The 22,383-nt window shown below is 35.4% G+C and overlaps 1 protein-coding gene across 1 annotated transcript in view; it reads left to right on the top strand.

The window, feature by feature from the left end:
- The first annotated feature begins 728 nt into the window (after positions 1–728).
- The window catches only part of LOC138178149 (uncharacterized), a 57,197-nt gene continuing 35,542 nt past the window's right edge, over positions 729–22,383 (top strand). The window contains exons 1-4 of the mRNA XM_069109670.1: positions 729–1,119; positions 1,437–1,503; positions 1,767–1,834; positions 2,080–2,180. The gene's annotated coding sequence lies outside the window, so the exon portion shown is untranslated. The remainder of the gene's footprint in view (positions 1,120–1,436; positions 1,504–1,766; positions 1,835–2,079; positions 2,181–22,383) is intronic.

Genomic DNA, 22,383 nt, shown 5'->3' with positions numbered 1-22,383 from the left:
TTTTGTGCAGATTATTGCTTGATTGCGAGGAAAATTTGAAGACATTAGAGAGACGCTACGAAATTCGAAAGAACGCCACGGTGTCTGATTAATTTGATAGTTTTCTATGCAGATATGGTAACGCTTGACTTATTCTAATGAAGGCAAACGTATTTATACGTTTGTTTGTTCTTTCTATTGGACACTTGGTAATATTTATTTAGTATGTAATCGATTCTTAACAAATAATTCGCAATGTTAACACCATTAATACTTAATATAACAAAATTATAAATTACTTTATGATTTATTAAGAATACGAAAGTGAAGACGCGATTAACCGCTTCTTATTTCGGATATAGACACATATTAAATTAGTTTTTTATTTCAAACATATTAAATGAAATGCTTTATTATTTAACATTAACGTAGAATCTCCAAAGTTCTATTTAAATACGAAATTAAAATAACTTACATTTTGCTGCATTCCCGCGAATTTTCTGCAATAATATTGTCATTTCACAATTTTTTCAGTAATTCCTATTATTTTCGAGAAGAAATGCTATTGCATGCAGGTTTAAAGACATATTTTGTTAGTATAAAATGTATTTGAAACCCTAATAATGGATATTCAGAGTTATAATTTGTTCAAATTGGGTGCATTATGGAATATTGATAGAGATTTGAATAATATTTTAACTAATAACTGCATATTTAATATTTCATATTCTAATGTGATATTTGTCTGTGGTAAATGAATAATAATTACTTCATAGTTTTGAAAAAGCAGTATTTTCATAAATGAACACTGGATAAGAAGAAGAAGAAAAGTAGTATTTTAATAAGAATTTTTTCTTCTAGAAAATTTTTGTGACTGCGCGCAATGCGGTCAGTAAAGTCAGTGTTTGCTGCGTTATATTACTTTTCATATTTTTTTAGAGCGTAATAATTTTCATTAAATTTAATTATAATAATCAGATGCGAAAGTAGAGTCAGTGTGTTCGCCAATTGTCACTTGATTTGAACGGACGCGTTAATAGCCTACTATTCTTCTTCTTTTTTGTTAAACATTTGCTTTCGGTAGTAGAGTCGCAGGTCTCGCAAGAGGATATGATAAAGCCTCTCTTGGAGCTCGACAATGTAAGTATTTTATTATTCGTATTTAGTTTGAATTACTATTAACTTCTGTTGAAAAAAACATCAAAGTTTTAATGTTGAGGTATACAATAAAAACATTTAACGTTCAGAAATCAGTAGAATCTTAATTTTTATTTTTAATTTTTATGTTAAGGTACTAATTTTTATTTCAACAATTAAGCTGTATTAGAATTTCAATTCTTTTTGTTATTAAAATTTCAAATTTGAATAGAGTTTTGTTTTTCGTTATTTAAAATTTTTTAAGAACCAAAAGTCCGTTTTCAAGGACAAATTATAGCATTTCACATGTTTTGTTACAGGTTTTTCATAATTTCCATTTTTTCCTCTTCTCTGGGAAGGATGTAGCGGTACTTCAAATTTGAGCATGTAAGAATCTTTGCACATTGTATTTTATTAATTTTATTCCTTGTATTTCGCTGTAATTATTATTAATTAGAAATTAAAATCTGACTTTTAATTTTTTTATTAGCATTCCAATTCCTATAGTAATTAGAGTTTATTAGGAGTTTAACGTTTTTGTTATTAAAGTTCTGTCTTTACAGAATTTCATATTTTATTATGTCAGATTTTTTTATTAATCATCAATGTGCTTCTCAAAATAAATTATAACAATTCATATTTTGTTAAAGGTATGTCACTTCTTCCCGTTCTTCCTGTTCCCTGGAAAAGATTTACTGGTGCTTCAAAACCAAAGAATGTAAGTAACTATTTATTTTGTGCTTCATTTAATTCAATTCTTTATATTCTACGATAATTATTATTCATTAAAAAATAAAATCTAATTGAATATTTGACAAGTTGAACATTTTTCATTCTTGAATTGAATATTATTACTAAAAATTTTTATTTAATAGAAATTAGTCTTTTATTTTAAATAAAAACTTTTAAAGTAATTAACACCATCATTACGAGTAAATTAAAATATTCTATACTTTGTTACAGTTTTCTCCCATTGAATTCGATGATTCCAATTTGATGATGGCTTGATGACGAACTCCCTTGGATCAGAACAATATCGAGGACAACATTCTTCACATCTAATCGTGAGTCGCACGTATTTTTGTTCCTGCGGTCTCTCAATCATGTCGAAGGATGAAAGGTCCGAATTGACACGTGTGATTGGCTGTATACGTAGAATTTTTGACGAGCATAGCGACCGCGGATATTTATTGTACTCGTGAGTAGTAACATTTTCTTGTCTATCATACAAGATACATATTACAGAAGTATACAATTCTGTATGTAGGTACTTCATTTGTAAGATGTGTTCTGTTCAATTTCTTATTTGTAATTTCATAGGAAATTTTTGTTTCGGTTCAGGTCACTACTATACTGTATCGATAACGTCGCATGCGACATAAAAATGGTATAAGAGTAAAATTACCTCAAAAATATGGGGTGTGAAAAAGCATTGCATATCAGGTCTATTCTATACCTCGTCGGTGATTAGAACCACAGTTAGAAGCGACAGACGATCTCATTCTTAGATAATAATGTGGATTTACGTACACAGGGTACGACAGTTGCATGGTGCAATCGATTGCTTTCAATGAGATACAATTTCGTTTCTAGATGGCGCAACAATGTTCTGTCTATGAGATTCGCATCTTTAATTATTCTTATATCCAACAATAAATTTATATGTTAAACAAGGGGGGTGCATATGCTCTATGAAGTATATATAACTTGTAATTAATATTTTCTTAATGCAGCGATTGAATAAGATAAGCACATACTTCGTATATCATTTTTTGGCTATGATCGAATTCAAAAACAGAGTAAGTAATTTAACTTAAATTTTTAAAATGATTACTAAATGACAAGTAACATGCATAAAAGTAACGTCATATTCTGTATAAATTGTATTTAAGATTTTCATTGTTTAAAGTTATTCAAGTCATCATATCCATCGAATAAATTTCCATATCTATAGTATAAAATTAAAGACTACTTAAGAAAGAAAAGTATTACTTTAGTATATAATGATTATTGTTATACGTATACAACGTTTCATAATCTATTATAATACATGTTCGTTATATCGTTATACATTTTAGGATTTTATTAGAACTTTGGTATTCAATAAACCTTGTTTTCCACCGTGAAATTATGTATGGTATATAACCATATCTGTTCTTCAAATTGCAGTTGGTAGTCGATGCACTTTGTAGACATTATGCAAAAAAATGTACGCCTGTTAGATGAATAAATATGTATATTCCGTAACGGCCATCCTTTTGTCCTTCGTCGTACTCCCTTCGTTGTACTCGCCACCTCACTCCAGATCTTATAAATTATTTATTCTCGACGAAACCTGTGCGCTCCCACCGCTAAGACGATTACTTTAATTAATGTCGATCGTTATCGGTGACTTGAAAGCCAGAAGGGTAGGAGTCACGTCAACGAGATGCTTTTAAATTCTAATACGGCGAAGTGATGCCACGATCGCATCCCCCGTCCCATTTGCGGGATTCCTTCAGGACACGGTGTTTCCTGTCTATTTCTGTACCGTAAACGAATCGATTTTAAGGTGTCACTATTCACCTGCGCTCAAATACTCTCTTACTTTCTTTCATTTCCCTTTCTTCTACTTCACTCAAATATTTCTACGTAAAACCTTATTTCTCTCATTTTAATTTTACACCATCACGAAGCACTTTATTTGTGGCTTTCATAGTCGACATAGCTACTTTCAGTCTGTTGATTACTTTCAATTTCTTGTTTAATTCTATAGGAATAAACTTTGTTGGTAGAACGAGAATTTATGTTTGATCTTCTGTTTACTATTTAAATTAATATTCTCTTTATGGTGATCAAAGTAATCACGTACATTGAACTTTTTTTTAAGTTTATGAATTTTATCGAAGAATCTTCCAAATTTTCCTCCTCATATCAAAGAGAATTCTAGCACGTGAATGTAAAAAGAAATAACATAAATTTTTATATTCCATATGAATAAATGTGTACTGATAATTATAAAATCGGTTGACAAAAGTTGACAGAAGTTTCTCGTTGAAAGATGGTTGTTCGTATATGAAGGCCGTGGGATGCGATTTAACAGAATACCGCTTTTAATTTGATGGGGATTGAAGGATGTGTAGATGTAAGCTGCAATTTCACGTGGAGCTTTCTGCCCGAGGCTGGTCCGTCTGGAAATCTGCACTTACAATCGACCACATTTACGGTATTACGGCTTACTGCAAACGGAGAACCATGAATGCCATTTGGAAATCATTGCCGATCGGACAGCCAGAGAACTGGTTGTAATACTCTTACGAGAACGACACAAAGTGAAAGGATCCCCCGATTTGATCTGTTTGAAAAGGTCCGGTTCGTCCTTTTTTCCTTCGTTTATACCGAAATATGTATTTCTGATATCATATTGAATTTGTCTCATAAAACGTACCTACAGAAACCATATTGATTTCTGTTCAACCTATTGTCCTATATGTTTGTCGATGAGGTTGAAACAATATTTAATAATAAAATTCATCTTTTGTAGTATCATCTTATATTTGATAAAGTGTTTTTCAATTTGTTTAACTAACTCTCTATAATATTAAATGTATGGTTGGGATTATGTCTCCAATTAAATAGAGACAGATTTTATTTTTAGGGAAGTTTACTTTGATCTGCAATTTTAATTTCAATTTTTTAGACTGAGGATTATTAAATTCAAATTACAATTACGATGTCTCTAGTAGTAGTAGTAGTAGTAGTAGTAGTAGTAGTAGTAGTATTTATTTGTTTCAGCTTTTACATACCTTATAATCGTACTATACTTTAACATTCTTACATTTTAATATTGTAGTCTTTCCCCCATTCATATGTATATTACTTTTGCACATATCTTTGGTTTCGTACGTTGTGTTTATTTACATTTCCTTTTACATTCTTATCTATTTGTTTATTTCATTTTTCTTATTTACATTTTCTACTTATTTGCCCATGTCCCATCTCATACTTCTCCTTTTCGCTTTCTTGCACCTTCCTCCTCGCTATTTTCAAACTCCTATACCAGTCTATAACTTTTGTGCGATATGTCTTTGACAATAGCTCCTGCTTCTTCAAATTTACTCTTCCAAGCTTTGTGCATTCCTTTAATAAGTGTTTCAGTGTTTCTTGGCTTTTTTTTTTACCAAGTATATATCTTCTTCTCTCTTCATTCAACAATATTTATTATATTTCTCCATATCCCTACATCTCAATCTCGCTTATCGTACAATTACTTTGTGCATTTATTCTTTTCTTATCGTATGTAGATAATCTAGCAATAAAACTGTTACGTGTCTATATATATATGTATATTGCGTACGATACCTGTATATTCTTTAATTAATATGCTGAATATCTAACGTTCACTTAACACTTCATGCGAAATTTCATCCATTAAATTCATCTGCTCCGAACTTTTATTTTTATTGAAAAAAGTCTCGAACATTTAACTTAACGAATGATTATACAATTGATAAGAATCTTAGCGCTTCCTCAAAGTTTATGGAAGCTTAGACTAGTGAAAACGTTAGGCTTGGACATAGGTGAATCCTACCGCGTATGCGTTTATTAAGGAACTCGATTTAGGAATTCGAATGCACTATTAAAAATAACAATTAATACTCATCATGAGCGTTTAAAATCTAAAAGTGTGAAAAATTAAGCCGGTATACTTATTTACATTGTGTGTTGTTCAGTCATTTTGACGGACCTCGTATGGCATCGCGTTTTCTTACGATCATCAACTTTCGCAGCCGAATATTCAGCGGCGTGATAAAAAGATGATGGGGTGGAGCGACGAGGATATCGGGCGTGGAGGGTAAAAGCGTTTCCATTTAATTACAATCGATCGAAGTAGGCGAATCGCCTTCAGTGGCATTAACGTAGTCGAGACGGTGGTTTTATAGACGGTCAGCCAGGGGTAGTTCGTAGACCAACGTTAAAACCACCACTCAAATTTGCAGAACTTTTTATTTCCACCCTCCTCGAACCTTCTTACCGACTGCTACCTCAGTTCTCTCTTCGAAAGGGTTTAAAATCGCAGACGTTTCCTATCTTCTTTATTTTTTTCTTTCTTCTCTCTATACCCTTTGTACCTTTTTTCCCCTCTTCTCTTCTTCACGTCATTTGGTTAAAAGAATTTCTCCTCTTCATTCCTTTCACATGCTCTTTTGCCGGAAACCAACACAAATGTTTGATCTACTTGATGCACTGGGCGTCTTTAACCATCTCTTCTCATCGTTCTCGGTTTCGAATATTTCTTCATCTATCTCTACCACATCAGGCTGAAATCTCGTGTTCTTTTGTGCCTCTCTTTTTCTCTTCTCTTTACCAGAGGGTTAAAACGCGTATAGTTCGATATTTCGAGAATTTCTTACTCTTTCTCGAGCGAGGTTGCTCGTATTTTTTTCGCCCTGAAGCATAGGATGGTGATATTCGAAATGATATTAATTAGTTCAAGAGAAAATCTCTGTGGAATTAGTGCGATTTTGTTTTGAATCTTCCGAAATATAGAAAGCTCGTACATTGTGACACGTTTTTAACTCTTTGGAACAGAAAGTTTAGTGCAACAAAAGTTTAATTCTATTTGTAATTACACATTTGTTTCTTATCAGTGTTTAAAGGTGTGCTAGATGTCTGTCCTTTCATACAAAAATAGATGTTTAATATTTAATTTTAAAAAGACATTCATTTTTACCACACCATCTACAATAACAAAGCGTTCTCACGCCATTAAGTCATCGCAATAGTCAAGCACAATAGAAATACGTGATATCATACAAAGCGAAGCAACGCAATCGAGTGTGACAAAGCTAAAAAAGGATGTTTTTGATATCGTGAAAAGTTGTACCTCGTGGAATAATTCTTCAAATATTTCCTAACATTATTAATATCTAAAATAATACGTCAACGAGTCATCTTAGTCTATTACGAAGTCGTTTCTTAATTACAAAATGTATTTAGTAAAGAAACAAATCAATTATAATGAACAAAAATTTATTCGATAATCGAAACGATCTACAAGTTAGGGAGCAGGTAAATTATTAAACGATTAGTCGACGAACGATTCCAAAAATCTGCAAATGTAACTAGGATATAATATATTCCCACGAGAAGCGAAAGAGCACGTAAAAAGATAATGGCACGTAGAATAAAGACCGAAGAGATTATTCCCAAGAGTTTGGCATAAACGACAAGTTAACTCTCCCTTCTTTCTCTAACCAACGAATGATTCCAAAAATCTAAGGATATCCATGCGCGATTAAAATTCAACGATCATCCACCGGATATCCGTATTATTTCTTTTTCGAAGTTTGCGATCTTACTCTGGATTCTCTCATATTTCGTAGCTCGTTCGTGATGGCCATTTGTCACTTCTCGAGTAAAGTTCAATGCTTTTCGGGCCATTTGACGTGCGCTACAAAAAATGTAAAAAAAAGGAAGAGCAGAAAGGAAGGAGGAGGAAAAAGCAGGAGGATGGTGGAGGGACGAGGCAAGAGGAGGGCAGGAGAAACACTTCGAGGCAGAGCGAAAGTTTCGAGTTGGCGTTATTGATGTCTTCGGTGGATGTGTGCCGGGGTTGGAGGTGGTCGCGGGTGGTAATCCTGAGAGCAGCCTCAAAGGCCAAATGAGAAATACTTTCCGATCGGGCAGCGAGGCTTAAAGGACTTCATATAACGTCTCTGAGCCGTGAGATCTTAGACTCGCGTCGAGATTTCGACGCTTTTATTATGTAACGAATGTGCGTTCGTGTTGGTTCTTCTCGATTTTTCTTCACCTCTCGTTCCGTTACCCTCGAATTGCTGTTCTTCGTTTCCAAGCCGGCGAACTTTTGTAATTACGAGTCGCTGTCTTTAAAATGACGGTCCGAAATTAATCCCGAAGAGACGATTTCTCCTTCGAGCTACTTCCACTCGCTTTTTCCTTTTTGTGATTTTTATCTTTATATTTATACTTTTTATGTTTTGCCGTGAAAGAAAGAAAGACAATGTACGGGTATAAGTACGTACATAGAGTGTTCATGAATATGTGTTTTAAATACTTCGACTATCAAACAATGAAGGAAGTTTTTATTTTACATTATTTAATTCACATTATGCTAAAAACTTCCTTACAATACTATGTTACAAACTCAAAAATAGAAGTATTGAAAAATATAAGTTTTTTTTATTAAATTTTCATATCTTAAATCAATTAAATAGCAGTTTCTCGAAAAGACACATCGTAGAGTATACGATCTTAATTTCATTTCACCGTTTTAATCGGTTTCGTATAATCCGTAGAATCTTGCACCGGTAATGATATAATCTTCAAGGCAAAGATTCATTAAGTTTTACACAGAAGGTAGACGTGAAATGACGGAAAAAGAAAAAAGGAAGGATACACGTAGCCGGTTAAACGAATTTCCTGATGAAGAAGCTAAATTGCACGTATAACGGTTGAGAATAATTGCGTTGCTCGAATAAATATGATTCACTGTTCCCTGTTTATAGTTTATACTACCGAAAAAGCTTGGCCGATCCTTATGCCTCTCGCGCGATAAACCCGACGTAACGAGAAACCACGGGGCAAAAACCGGGGAAAAGGAGTTGAAATTAATTGAAAGTACAGCCAACGAGGTGCAACGTCGTTTAACAGCGAACCGGTGTCCTGAACACGAAGGCACACGAAAATCTCGTAGGCGGTAATAATAAAGTAGGCGATAAATAACCGCGTTTAAGTGGTAACGTAATTTCAGTTTGTACCCTTACAGGACCATTAAGGCCATTATTGCGAATCTCTTAATTTGCGAAAAACACTGTTTCCTCAAGAAGGTTGCAGGAACGTCGTTTTCACAGGCGTTAAGTGGCAACTAGAGCTCGAAATTGCGTTCTTGCACTCGTTGGAATATTATTCATTTTGGGGGTGAAAAGGTCGTTGATGTTCTCTCTCATGGACCCCCCCCCTCCAACCTTCGTTCTTTAATTTCATTTTGCTCTGTTTGGAACGGTAAATAGAATGTCGGAGGTGCTCGAATTATGGTCCTCAGTCGCTTTAAGATATATTTCTGATGATATTTTCATAGAGAGTAAACGTACTCCAGTTCTATTAGAAGTATGAACGATGAAGAGGGTTCCTTTTTTCGTGTTTCGGATTGTGTGATAATTAAGTTCGCTTATTCGATACAGTTTGATACAACAAAGTGTCGATTATTAATTAAAGTAGTGAACTGGATCGATATGTTTAGAACTCTGTATGCCCTACATTTTTAATTGGGGGTTGATGTTTAGCTAATATAGTTTGCCATGATTACATTTCTGTCAGTAATTGTATAAAAATTAACTTAAAAATAAAAAAAGAAAGAACAGCCATTCCAGTATATAAATAAAGGTTGCGTTGACTCATTAAGGACAAAAATTGAGAAACGTAAAAGCTATAAACAATATATTATTATTGTATTAAAAACTTTGTTTATTATATTGCACGATAAATACTTCAATTTTTTCAAATTTCTCGGAAGAATAAGTAACGGCGAACAAAATATGGAATAGGTCCTCTCATAAGCACATTATCAAAAAAGAAACAAAACTTAATAACATAAATTGACTGAAAAAAAATTGGAAATGAAATATTGCGTTAACGCAACGTTGGTCCTTAATGGATTGATGAAATTAACTTTGAACAGAGCAATATTAATACAGGGGCGAAAAGAAAACTCTCCACGTTGAGTACTGTAATTTAAAACAGCGTAATTTACATAGCCACGTTTAATCCAGCAGCCGATGGAAATATCCATAGAAGTTCGCACGCATCTCGATCCAAAGCGGCCAAGTTATTACATTTATCTTCTGATCGTCTATTTTCCTGCTCGTAACAACTTGTTAATACCCGTGCTCGGTTCGCATGAATTTTTCATGCCCGGTTCCATTTTTTTTCGCTCCTTCGCTTAAATGATTCCGCGCGACGCGAACGCGAAACTCTCCCCTATTTTTCCCTCTACTTTTTTTTCTCATTATCCCCACCTTTTTCTATCCTCTCCGTTTCCTCTTCTATCGTTCTAGCAAGCCAACCCTGTTAATTATGATTAATCATGTCTCGGAAATTAAAGCGATTAATCTTCCACGTTGTGACGACCGCGAGCATGTTGGTTAGCCTTACGCTCGTGTAACAACAGCCACGTGTAACAGTGTGCGCTCGAACCTTATGTTTTCCACGGCGAAGTGGTTTTCTCAATTAGTTCGCCCGCTAATCGTTCCCGGTGACTTATGTGCGTTTTCATACTGGCTGCCGTGAAATCGCCGGAATTTGAAAACGCGACGATTTTAAGCTGGCGACGTTTGTTACGAAGTATATCACTTTCCCATCTCATCTAATAAAGAAGAAGTTGAACTTGGGCAAGTTCGTATAATCGAATACACATCGTACGATACTGTACGAAAGCTTCAAGCGTTATTCAGATTAATAAAGTTTCTTGAAACCAAGCAGCCTGACTGATCTTAAAATATAGAGCGAAATTCCGTGAAAGCGAAGAAGCCAATCGATTATCTCTCGACCATCGACAAATCAATTTTCATTAAATCTCTAACCAACCTCCACTTCTCTCACATTATTCTTCGCTCCACAATTCTTCATACTCGCATTTCACTTAGCAAGCTCAATCAAATTCACCTTTCCGTATCCGTCTACTCCCTTGTTTATCAAGAATTATCGCAACGATCGCTGCTTTGGGCCGTTCGTTCCAAAAGATCTTCCAGTCCGGCGAGCTTTCTCGTCGTCGAAGGGCGAGGAATTTCTGTTTCGACACGCCAGTCGAGTAGAGTGTCGGGGGGAGGGGGGGCGACGGTGGCTCGTGTTTCTTATCGGCAGATGGGAAACGAGGAGCTGGCTGGAGGGACGGCCACGAACAAAGGCCGTCGATATAGCCTCGTAAACCGTAAAAAGTAGGAACTATCGCGAATAAATAACCGATGGAAAGAGTGGCCGGGAGAGGTCTTGTGCGATGGGGTGGGTGGATGGTTGAAGAGGGGCGAAATGAATGCGTGTTACGTAGAAAACGGGGCTGGCCGTCGTTGAATAGAAGTGTCAGAATAGAAGTAGAGAAACAGAGCGTGAGTGAAGGAAAAAGATAGAGAGAGATTGGTGGGGAGAAAGGGGTGGTTTGGTTCGAGAGCGTGAAAATGCGGGGGTTGCACCTCTTGTAAAAGAGAAATAAATAAACTCGAAAGGCCGATAAAGTCAGTACCCGCTGTTACGACAAACTCGCTTCCTTTTACCCGGATTCACCTTTTCTCTTTGTTTCTCTTGTCCCTGTTCACCTCTCGCGTCTCGGTCCAGAATTCGAAAGGGGAAGAAAAATAATGCCCGTACCGTGACCTCTGTCACGCGCAGAACTCCGTTACTAGGTCGCTCTTGGATGCACGATCAAACTCTTCTGTCTTCTACCCTCTTCCTTCTGTTTGCGTGTGGATTTTGCACGCTTCGTACTCCCTGACCCACGCAAAATTGAACGCCGCGGATTATTCTCGTGACGGATTTTTCTTGATAAATTGATTGATAGTTTTCAATATTTACTTTCTTGTATGAAGAATGGGAAACGTTTTGTATTTGTCTCACACACCTATTATTTGTGTTAGATCAGTCAAAAAGTTCTGCTGTTGGGTTTTGTCTGTACGTTTGTGATTTTATTCGAGGATTTTTAAATAAAGAACATTTGATATGCATACATGAATAGTACAAGATACAACTTATAACGAAGCAGTGTAATATTGCTGAAAAGGAAACAACTCCTTCTCCGAAAAAGTGCAATTAAGCATTGTATTATATACGTACAATCATGTCTCTGTTTTAAATGAATTGGTAATTTGTTTAGATTTCTGTCATAGTTTTTTATCGATCTAATATTTTATCAGTTAGTTGTAGAATTTATCTGTATTAGATATCCATTTACCACTTTGCATTTATATTACATTACAGAAATACTTTAAATACCAAAATTGTAATTATATTCACAATAAGAGTAATTATTTAGATACACTATATTTCACGTGCTATTCGATTAAATTCTCTGTCAAACTCTCTGACAAACTCCTTCTCAACTATCCAACAAACTCTCTCTCAAAAACTCTCGTTCTCAACTACCATTCTCCACAACCATTTATCCTTGCACCCGCACATTCTTTTACTCTCTATTTCTCTATCTCTGTCACTCAATTCGGGTCTTTCTACGACTCCTAAAAATCTTGGAATAAAACGTTACAATATCATTATAGTCTCTGTTCGCCGAATTAAAACCGCTTGTAAAAGTTTTCTTTTCTGTGCAACAATTTATATAGAAAATTTTTCTCGATTATTCAAATTATTACTAAATATGCAAGCAGGCAATTATTTAATAAGAGCTAAATTTTATTTTCCTTTGTATGTACTTCTAAAGATAAGACATTTGCTTTCTGAGAAGTTGTACACTAACAATAGGGACCTAAGTAATGAAATTGAGAAATTTACAGAAACGAAGTTGATGATTAGTAATTAATAAATTTTGCTATTACAGTTCGTTGATAAGCCTTTCAAGTATATAAAGAAGATAAACGTTGTTAAAAATTTTCAATTGAATTTGATCCTAGTTCAATGACCAGGATCTACACATACGTTTCCAAAAAATTATCTTCTTTGTTAGATTCTACCATTTTCCCAGAACATCCGATAGATTGAAAGTAACTTGTGTTCATCGCGAATGGGAATATTTCGAAAGGATGTCGGCGTGACTGCGAGTTTCTGCACGCAGAAACGCAGAATCCATACATCGACACCATCGAATTCCTTTCTCGAACAGTCATAAACTACTCGCGAAATATCTTTTCCCCATTTTCCATTGCATCGTTTCGTGATACCTAGAACGGCGGAAGGGAAAGGGCAGAGAGACGACGAACAGTTGCAAGAGGGAAGCGGAAGGCAAAGGAGAGAAGAAACACAAAAGAAAAAGTGGTGAAAAGGCGGACAAACGAGCGAAAGGCGTAAAATCGCGGGAACCGGTGCACGCTGCGAGTACATAAACTCGAAAGCGCGATAAACTTCGCAGCTACGCCTTGCAACTGCTACGTTTCCTTCTCTTTTTTCTCTTCCGCCAATTTTCCACCCCCATTCGCCGCCCCCTTTCTTTCTTTCTTTCCTCTATTTTATCCTTCTCTTTGGTAAAATTGGTCGACGGCCGCTCGTTCGTGATGCGAATCACGCGCAAATCGCTAAGTAGTAAAGTCAGACGATGGCCAGACATTGTTGCCACTCGCAGAAACGCGCGTAATGTGAAGGTTGGATTTTTCAGTGGACCTTCGTTCGTTGGGCAAAAGAATGATATGCGAGAGGAGGAGGACGTTAGTGATCCCTTTTTGTGGAAGATTTAGATACATTTTGGATTATCGTTTGTGATCTAATATGAAAGTTATATTAAAAGAAAAATATTCTATTTTCTAAAATCCAGTACGTTAGCAATCAATTGTGAATTACCAAGATTATCTGCTTTGGTTCTGGAATTTAACACGTGTTTTCTCATACTCTTCAAAATCTTAGAAACATTGCTCGTCATAATATTAAAATATTATTCGTCTTAATAATTATACCTTTGGCGGCCATAATATCTTGTGCATAAAATCTCTTTTGCCTTATGTTCCATTCGAGAAAGGGGAGATAAGATTGTTTAGAAGAATAGAAAGTGAACGAAATAAAATTTCTTGAATCAAAATTCGATGAAAATTCCGAAGATTTCATTGAGATTGAAATTTAAGAAAGTTCAAGCGTTGTCGATCCGATTGTTCGTAAAATCAACGACGAACGCAGGGTGATCCATTAATTTCTAGGAAACAATGTAGCAACAACAATGGAAGGCCCTGCAGTCTGGAGATTTTGGTTAAAGTATATCTTCAATTATAGAACCGGAGCACGAGGTTGCTTTCCTCACTCATCTCTGTGTTCCAACAGACTCCGTGCTTCAAAGAAAACTTCCACGCAACGGAAACAATTAATTATTCAATCTGTTCATAGGCGTTATGAACAAAAACCGAGCCGAGGTAGAAAGTTGCAAAATCGAAGAACTTTTAACAGTACTGAATTTTTTAAAACACTTTTTTTCAACTCGTCCTTCGTTCTTCATGTTATTGATATCGTTAGTAAAATATATAGAATTTTTGAAGATTTTTTTCTTGAATCTATATAATTAATATTAATTAATTTCGAAAATGAAAAGGAATTACAAAAAGATAGTGATAAGTAAGCAATCGTTCATAGTTAGAAGAATTATACGAAAACTGCTCTCTTGGAATTGAAACGCCATTTTATTCCACTATTCGAACTTCGACTGACTAATTTCCTTAATCGTGCTGTAATTTAATAAGAGTCCAAGAAAGTTCAAAATTTAAATAATAATTCATTGTCTAAAAACATAATTTCAGTGCTTTTAATCGTGACTAATTTTTATTTCAACAATGATCTAAATTTAGGAGCAGACACATCTGATTTTTAATATTAATCAGAGTACCCTCGAAATTTTGAAAAATATAAAAAAGAAAAGGAAGTGTTATAGATAGCACGAAAAGAGTATCTTTGAAGGTAAATAACAGAATCATCCTGTAGATCGATTGGTCATAAGCGTGAAACATAGTGTCTAAGTAGTGGATGTACGGTCTGGAATTTGATCGGGACCATAACTTTCACTATCAAATATTCATTCAATATTGACTAATAGATGTCAGCCTGTTGGAGAACCAATACGTGCAGAAAATATATACATATATACATGACGGACACGTTCACTGGATGGACCACTACCGTTTAAAAATGGCAAATCGATCGCGGAGTGAAATTTCAGTTACGAGACATCATTCTTGATATTTCAATTATTCTCGTAATTTTCGTAACAAGATTAACTTTCGCGGTAATTTATATTAATCAAACTATTTGGAGGTTCTTAAACTTCTTATGGAAACAAAAATAATAACAATTAAGAGATATGTTCGTGAAATTTTATTTTTAGTTACTTTAAATAAATCATCCAAATAATCATCTACTATCAGAAGGGATAAACTTTCCATTCGTTTATTTCAACTCGGAGTTACTCTTAAAATACAATAATACATAAAAAAAAGAATCAAGATTAAATAGAGTACTGTTATAATAACACGTCAAACATTTATCTCAAATAATTGCGTTTGCCAAAAATATGGTAGCAAGAATTTAAACCACGAGCCCTATATTTTTTATATTTTCGTAACATGACATTATCATTGTCTCGATATGTTTTAAGCCTGTAGTGCGATTCGATCGTACACGTAATGTAAACCAGAACTCAACCTCCGACGATTGTCGTCCGAACAGAAAATCGAATCGACAAGGGACCCTTGTCAAATTTTCCGTTGAAGATATTACCGTGGCTTATATTGAAGAATAAAACGAAAGCAAAGAGGGGAAAAAAAGATTAAAAGGTAGAGAGATAAAAAAAAGGACCGATCCCTTTATTTCTTTATCGTTGCCTGGGGAATTCTACGCGCATTGAACCGGTTAATACCGAATATCCGAAGGTAATTATTCAAATTGATTATCCAGTGGGCATTTGCACGTACAATTGGTTGACGACGATACGATCTTTTTTCGGCCCAGTAAGCTCCCTCTCGATTTTTCCCTCTCTCTTTTTTTTCTCTGTTGCAACAATTGTAAACGATTCTAGCTGTATAATATATTCAAACGTGATCGGTCGATCGACGACCTCACGCAAATGGTCTAATTGATTTTTTGAAACGGTCGCGGAATTTAAATTGCCTCGAAAATGAACTTTGCACCGTGAACACGAAGAAGCTGGAATTGCTAGAAATACCTCGAGTTTTAGTTTTAATTCCCATCCAAATTCTTCTTCCATTTCGTTCTTAGTTCATGATGATTTATCTGTCGATCTAATAATTCAACGTTTAGTTTTGTTTTGTCACTGGACGGAATGTTCTATTTCGATTGGTGAAAAAATATGGCAAAAATGATACTTGCAGTGATAATCGGAGTGGAAACATACCGTCAAACAAATTGCGGTTTTTAGTATCAATTATCTTCAAAATTGATTAAGATATAAAAAATAGAATTGTATATAGAGTTTCTGAATAATAGGAACACCTTGCAAATTTATAATAATTTTTTCAACAAAAGAATATTCTAAGGGTAACTATATTGCTTAATCAAATTCTCTTATGTGTATTATATAATATTAGTATAGAATCTCCCTTTGTAAGTTTCAACATTTCGAAGATATTCCGAGTTACATATATAAAAAATAATCACATCAAAGGATTCTTTGGCAAGATGTTTCCATCCTTAACAAAGGAAATTTGTTTTTGCATTGCAAGCATATCTTCTGTAATATTTTCAAGTTGATTTAAAAAAATTCGTCGTTCCGCGCTCTAGTTTAACATCATTCTTCTTGGAAATTTTCTAACAATGCACTTCGCGAAGGAAATCTTATTTTACGACTCGCCACTTTCCTAACGCTTTACGACATTCCAACGCGTCGTGCCTTGGCTAGCTTATTGTCACTAAGGAGAAAGAAGCGTAAGGACGAGGGGCCGATAATCGAATGGAATTTCGAGCCATCGTTCGCCGTTGGAAATAATGCCACCGAGGAGGATAAGAATGTTTAGAAGATAGAAAGAAACGTTCCCCTCATGGCAGAGGGTAACTGCCATGATGTAGGAGCTACTTGGGGGACAACAACGTTAAGGAAACTGATAACCAAACGATTATCGTGGAAATTCATGATTGATAAAAAAGGAATCGAACTGTGTATTCCTTCGGGAATCATACGAGTGTCCCCTAGAAAATTATGAATGAAAATCGTCTCGATCAACAATCTTTCCATACAGACGATACAATTATGGATACAATTGGCAGAAAATACTTGAAAATTCTCTTGAGATATATACGTAACATTCCTAGAGAATTTCTTTTTCTCTGAAAAGGTTGATAATTAACAATAGAATAAAATTGAATTATTTGATCACGAGAGATCAATCCTACATACGAAACACACACTTCTCTCCAAAAGAAAATAAAAAAGTAAAAAAGAAAACAGAATCACTCGAAACTAAATTCTACTGTCGCAGAGAGTGAAGAAATATCTCGAGAAGAGGTTGGTGAAAAAAGATCCAAAATTCTATCTCGCCTGTTGTCGCCAAATAACTTCTTCCTCCACCCAACTGCCACCCTCTCCTCGTAAATTTTTCCAAGTATATTAATCGTGTCCGTCCAAAGAACAGACAAGAAGAACTACACATATACGTTCTAGGACTAGAGAGAAAGCGAGGATAGAGTTATTCCAAATGGTAACGAATTTCATCGGCACGGAACGCGCGCTGTACAAAAACGAATTCAGGGCTTTATCTCTGGCTGGCTAACGTCGAACAACTTCTCCCGCGATTCCCTATGAACCGTCAAACAATTTATTGAACGTCGCACCGGTGTATCAGTGACGTTTATTTCGAGCCAGAACGTTTTCGCTTTGCAGCCAGTAGCTCGTCCTTTTTCGTCAGTCGGTCCGATGTAGTATAACTACCCTTCCTCTTCTCGTGCGTATGTCCGCCCTTTCGTCCCGTCCCTTTCGCACTGTTTGCCTTTCCCATTTTTTCTTCCTCTTCTTTTTTCTTCTTTTTTTTTTTTTTAATTTTCGGTAACCAGTCCGGTCGCTGCGGTCTGTCGGCAGTGAAATTGTCGAAATCGATCGAGCATTTTCAACGACCAGGTCCCACGAGTGTGTCCGCGCGAAATCCACTTAAATACACTGGCCCATTTTTACTCACACCGTACACGCGAATTGAAACGCGATTCTTTGCCCGGTTGCGGTAGAGAGAGGGAGGAGGAGGAGGAAAAAAAAAGAACATCGTCAAATGAAAAACCATTCACGGCGACTGTGAAATATTAATAAAGTTAGGTCGGTTCTTTTTTTTGCTGTGAATCCGAGTCCTGTTTGTATGGGGGTTCGCGAAGAGTTCCTCCTTATTTGGTGTCCCCTATCCGAAATGTCACGTATTCTGCGTTCAAATTACCGTTCCATATCGATTCGATGTAATTTCGTTTGCGTAGAATTCGATATTTCGTAAAAAACGGGTTCGTTCTCCTATTTTCCCTTTTAAATAAAAAGAAGAATTGATAGAAAGTCGTTCTATATTTTAATATCTGAAATATACTAATTAATCATTTGTAACATAATCATAGAAAATAAATCAAATTAGATATACAGTAGTGACCAAACATTTGCAATCACATAATGAGAGTGAGAAAGAGAGAGAGAGAGAGAGAGAGAGAGAGAGAGAGAGAGAGAGAGATCCTACCTATTTTTCTGTTATTCCAAATTAATAATCCAAATATCCGCTAATTGCAATTTTTTAACGTGTTTTCGATGTTAATGCAATTGTAAGTTTTATTTCTATGAAAATTATAAAATTATGGACAAAATATTTGGCCGTTCTTTCCGTCTTGGTAGGTCTTTAGCTCTAAAACGCTATGTCTATTACAAATATTAAATCACAGGCGTATACTTTCGAATGAGTTTCATCCTTCATTAAATGGAGAATCGTCATCAAACTGTGATCGTTTGCTTCCATCTGGGAGGCACGTGATTACACCATCGGTCCAGCAGAATGTAACATGAATTGATATTACAAGCGAATTTTCGGGACACGGCTGAAGCGATCAAGTCACAGAGAAAATGGAAAGCATCGTCGCGTGATGCTAGCGAAATAAACAGGATCGTTGTGCGTAATTATGCCGAACGCCGCCGGTCAACGCAAAATCATTCATCTCTTACTCCCTCTCCCGTTTCGCATGTTCATCGGTCTCCCTCGTGTAATGGAATTTTCTCGTCCCTTCAATGTACTGTAACGTTTTATTTCGACAAATAGCATCCACGTCTGCCCGCGATAACAATATGAAACCAAATATATATTAGCGATTAAAAGATCCATATGGCGAATAAAATGAAAATTGAAAACTGGGACTAAATTATTACCGAATGCTTTTTAAACAGGGGGAAAAAAGAACATAATCTGATATTACAAATATTCCTTTATTTCCCAAATATAAATCGTATGTTATTATGTAGAATATGGCATGAATCCATCGTCGTGATATTTGAGTTGGTAGTTTAACAAAAAAATATTTCAAGTAAAGGTTTATAACAGTATATTGTGAAATTATACATATGAAATATGGAAATATGATAAAATAAATAATTATATATCAAATATAAAATATGATCAAAGATTTGAAAGTATCTTTTTAAGTGGCTTTAAAAATGCTGGAAATACGTTTTTGCTAAACTATGAGAACCAGTTTAAATATCATGATGTAAAAAAAGAAAATTCATGCTGCATCTCCTGTATGTAGGTATGTATACCTATATATATATTTTTTTTTAAATAAAATACCAGTAAACAAGCGAACAATATTCTTTAGAAGATGTGACAGGATTTTGGCTCGAAATATTTTTTACGCATATTACGTGAAAAATTACACTCGTGGGTAATATGCATACAGCGTGTAAAACGGCTTGTCAAGGATTCGCATGTGTGAGCTTCATTTATGACAAGCCCTATTATGAAAATTTGACGTACTGGTACGTGACGCACATATATTTTAGCCTGCTTTATCGGTCACATATAAATTTGATGCTCTAACCCGTCATTCATTGCACATAAGCGACTATTTAAACGTCACGTTTGGACATCAACAGGCACTGATTTATCGATGGTACTTAAATTTGACACGAAATCGCGTGAATCGGCCTGAACAGATCAAGATTAATCAGTTTTCATGCGAAACATCCTCCCGTTACCCTTTAAAACATTAATATTCCAATAAAGAAATTAAGCTTCACATAAATTTTCACGGTAGTTGGTGTTGTGATATTAGGTTGATTAGAAAATTCTGTCATTTTTGTCCATTGGAAGGACAGAAAAAATTGTGCAACTTATCTCTACTGCAAATTTTTCTATTTGACATCTGCACGATATACAACAACTAAAATACTCTTTGTGATAGATAAATTTTAAACAACAGAAAATTTCATCAGCAATGTTACACTACTTTTTATGAGTTACGTTTGCAGTGTTAAAATATAATGGTCATTTCATTTATCTACACGCTCTAGACACTTTAAAATGAAGTTGCAAATATAAAAGCAACATCTGATGGCGGAAATTTCTAAAGTTTCTAATGTAATTAGTCGATAATACGTAAAAGAATATCATTCTTTATTATTGGGTTATTTCTCAGAGTGTTACAAGTATGAGAAAATAGTACAATAAAAAAGTAGCAAAGTTTAAAACGAAGGTAATTCCGTCAGTAATCTCACGCACCGTCTGCAACGACTCTTTTTAGTTTTTTACCCTGCACATCCGGTCGTTGTAAATAAAATTCCCTACGCGACGGCAAGTCAGAGCTGAAAAACACCCAATGCCTCTTGAAAGAACCTATTCCAAGGGCCGTAAAACAAAGGAAGATGTTTGCGATCCGAAGGGAACGAAGACGTCTTACACGAGTAACGGTTCAAAGGAACAATAAGACTATCCAACATATGTAACCTGTCTCAAAACAGTGAGAGAAGCTATCCAAGCTACTTGGAACCACCGAAGTTTCCAATTCTGACTGCATCTAATTAGATCCTTGGCTAATTTTTAGGGCTTTCGGTATTTGAATGACAAAATCTGTTCGATTCGACAATTTGCATCAATTTTCTTGTTCACGTAAAGAATTAAAGATCGAGGTGGTCGATTGACTAGTTTTTCCAGCTTTCAAAAATACTTAATCTCGACTATTCTATAACTTCACAACTCCGCGCCTTTCGATTTAATCGCATATTCACATAGACTTCACTTAATAAAGTATTGAATTATTTCAAACTGAAACCGATAAAATCCGGAAGTTCAATAATCCTTCGCAGACGACCTAAAACTCGATCCTTCTCTTCTTGAGTTCGTCGCCGGGAATAAACCGCGAATTACCATTCCGGTGAAAAACGTCGCGAGATAGAATATTGTATTCTTTCGGCGAGCCCGTTACCTCTGTTGAAAAAGAGTCGGGTGGGGGAGAGGGGTGTGATGGTGCAGGGAGAAGTAAGGTGCATGGGGGTGGTTAGAGCAGAAGTCGACAACAGTACGTAACAGCTGACGCCATCAACTTCGAGTAGAGGCACCTTCCACCGGGCCCGTATTTCTCTCCCCTGAAACGAGCGCCATCGTCCTTCGCGGTGCTTGGATGGTACTTGAATACAGAGCTTCCGCACTTCAATCCATCTGTCTACTCCTGTTAAGAGTCGGCCGTCCTATTGGTCGACGTTCCGAACACACACGAGAATGGCGTCGCTGGTCGGGGAGATTAAAACCGACGGAAAATGAAGTCGTCTTTGAATCGGTTGGCTACGGTTGCCTTTGAGATTGGGTAGCTTCGCGATCAGAGGTTTGGCATGTTCCGGAGACGTTACTGGGATTAAATACCTGATTTTCTCTGTATCATTTTTGTAGAAAAGGAGGAAACGGGTGACATCGGTTTGAAGAGTGGTTTTAACGAAAGGTGTAGGTATTAGTTTTATTACGAAAATCTATCGAGTTTTAATCGTTGAATTCTATTAAGTTCTACCAAAATAACGTATTTCAGAACTTTTGCTTTTGGAACTAATGGAACCGTGCAAGTACTTTTAATAAAGATATGGTTATCGACTTTTATCGAAATAGGAACTTTATTACATATAAGGGGTGTTTGGTAACAAAGTAGAACTTTCAGGAACGTTTGTATGAACTACAATAAGAGAAACATAAAGAATATAAAAGTTAAAAGCTTTGTAGACTTTGTTTATTAACTATTAATATTTGAAAATTGACTAAACTATTTCTGAAATTTGGCAACCTTCTTTACATGAACTAATGTAGAACTGTTTTCTCAGCACAATCATCTGCATATGGATAACGTATCTAGATATAAGTCACAAGTCAATAGTTCTAGTATCAAACAACTGGATATTGGTTTCATGTTATTTAAGAGGCTCTTCCTATTACCTGGTGGAAATTAAATTTAATTAACTGTAACTTTCTAATTGATTAAATTCTATTACGTCTCCGTTAATAAATATTTGACAGGCATTTTTACAGAAGATTGACAAATATAATTAAAAGAGACGCAAACAGAATTGCTGAGATTAACACGTTAGTTAAAATATTGGAATTCAATGAACAGTCATATTGATAGTACTGTCAA

This window comes from Bombus flavifrons, chromosome 3 (genome assembly GCF_040668555.2).
Source record: "Bombus flavifrons isolate JBK064 chromosome 3, iyBomFlav1_principal, whole genome shotgun sequence".
Taxonomy (NCBI): Eukaryota; Metazoa; Arthropoda; class Insecta; order Hymenoptera; family Apidae; genus Bombus; species Bombus flavifrons.
The sequence above is the reverse complement of the archived record's forward strand: the minus strand, read 5'-3'. Positions and strand labels throughout refer to the sequence as shown.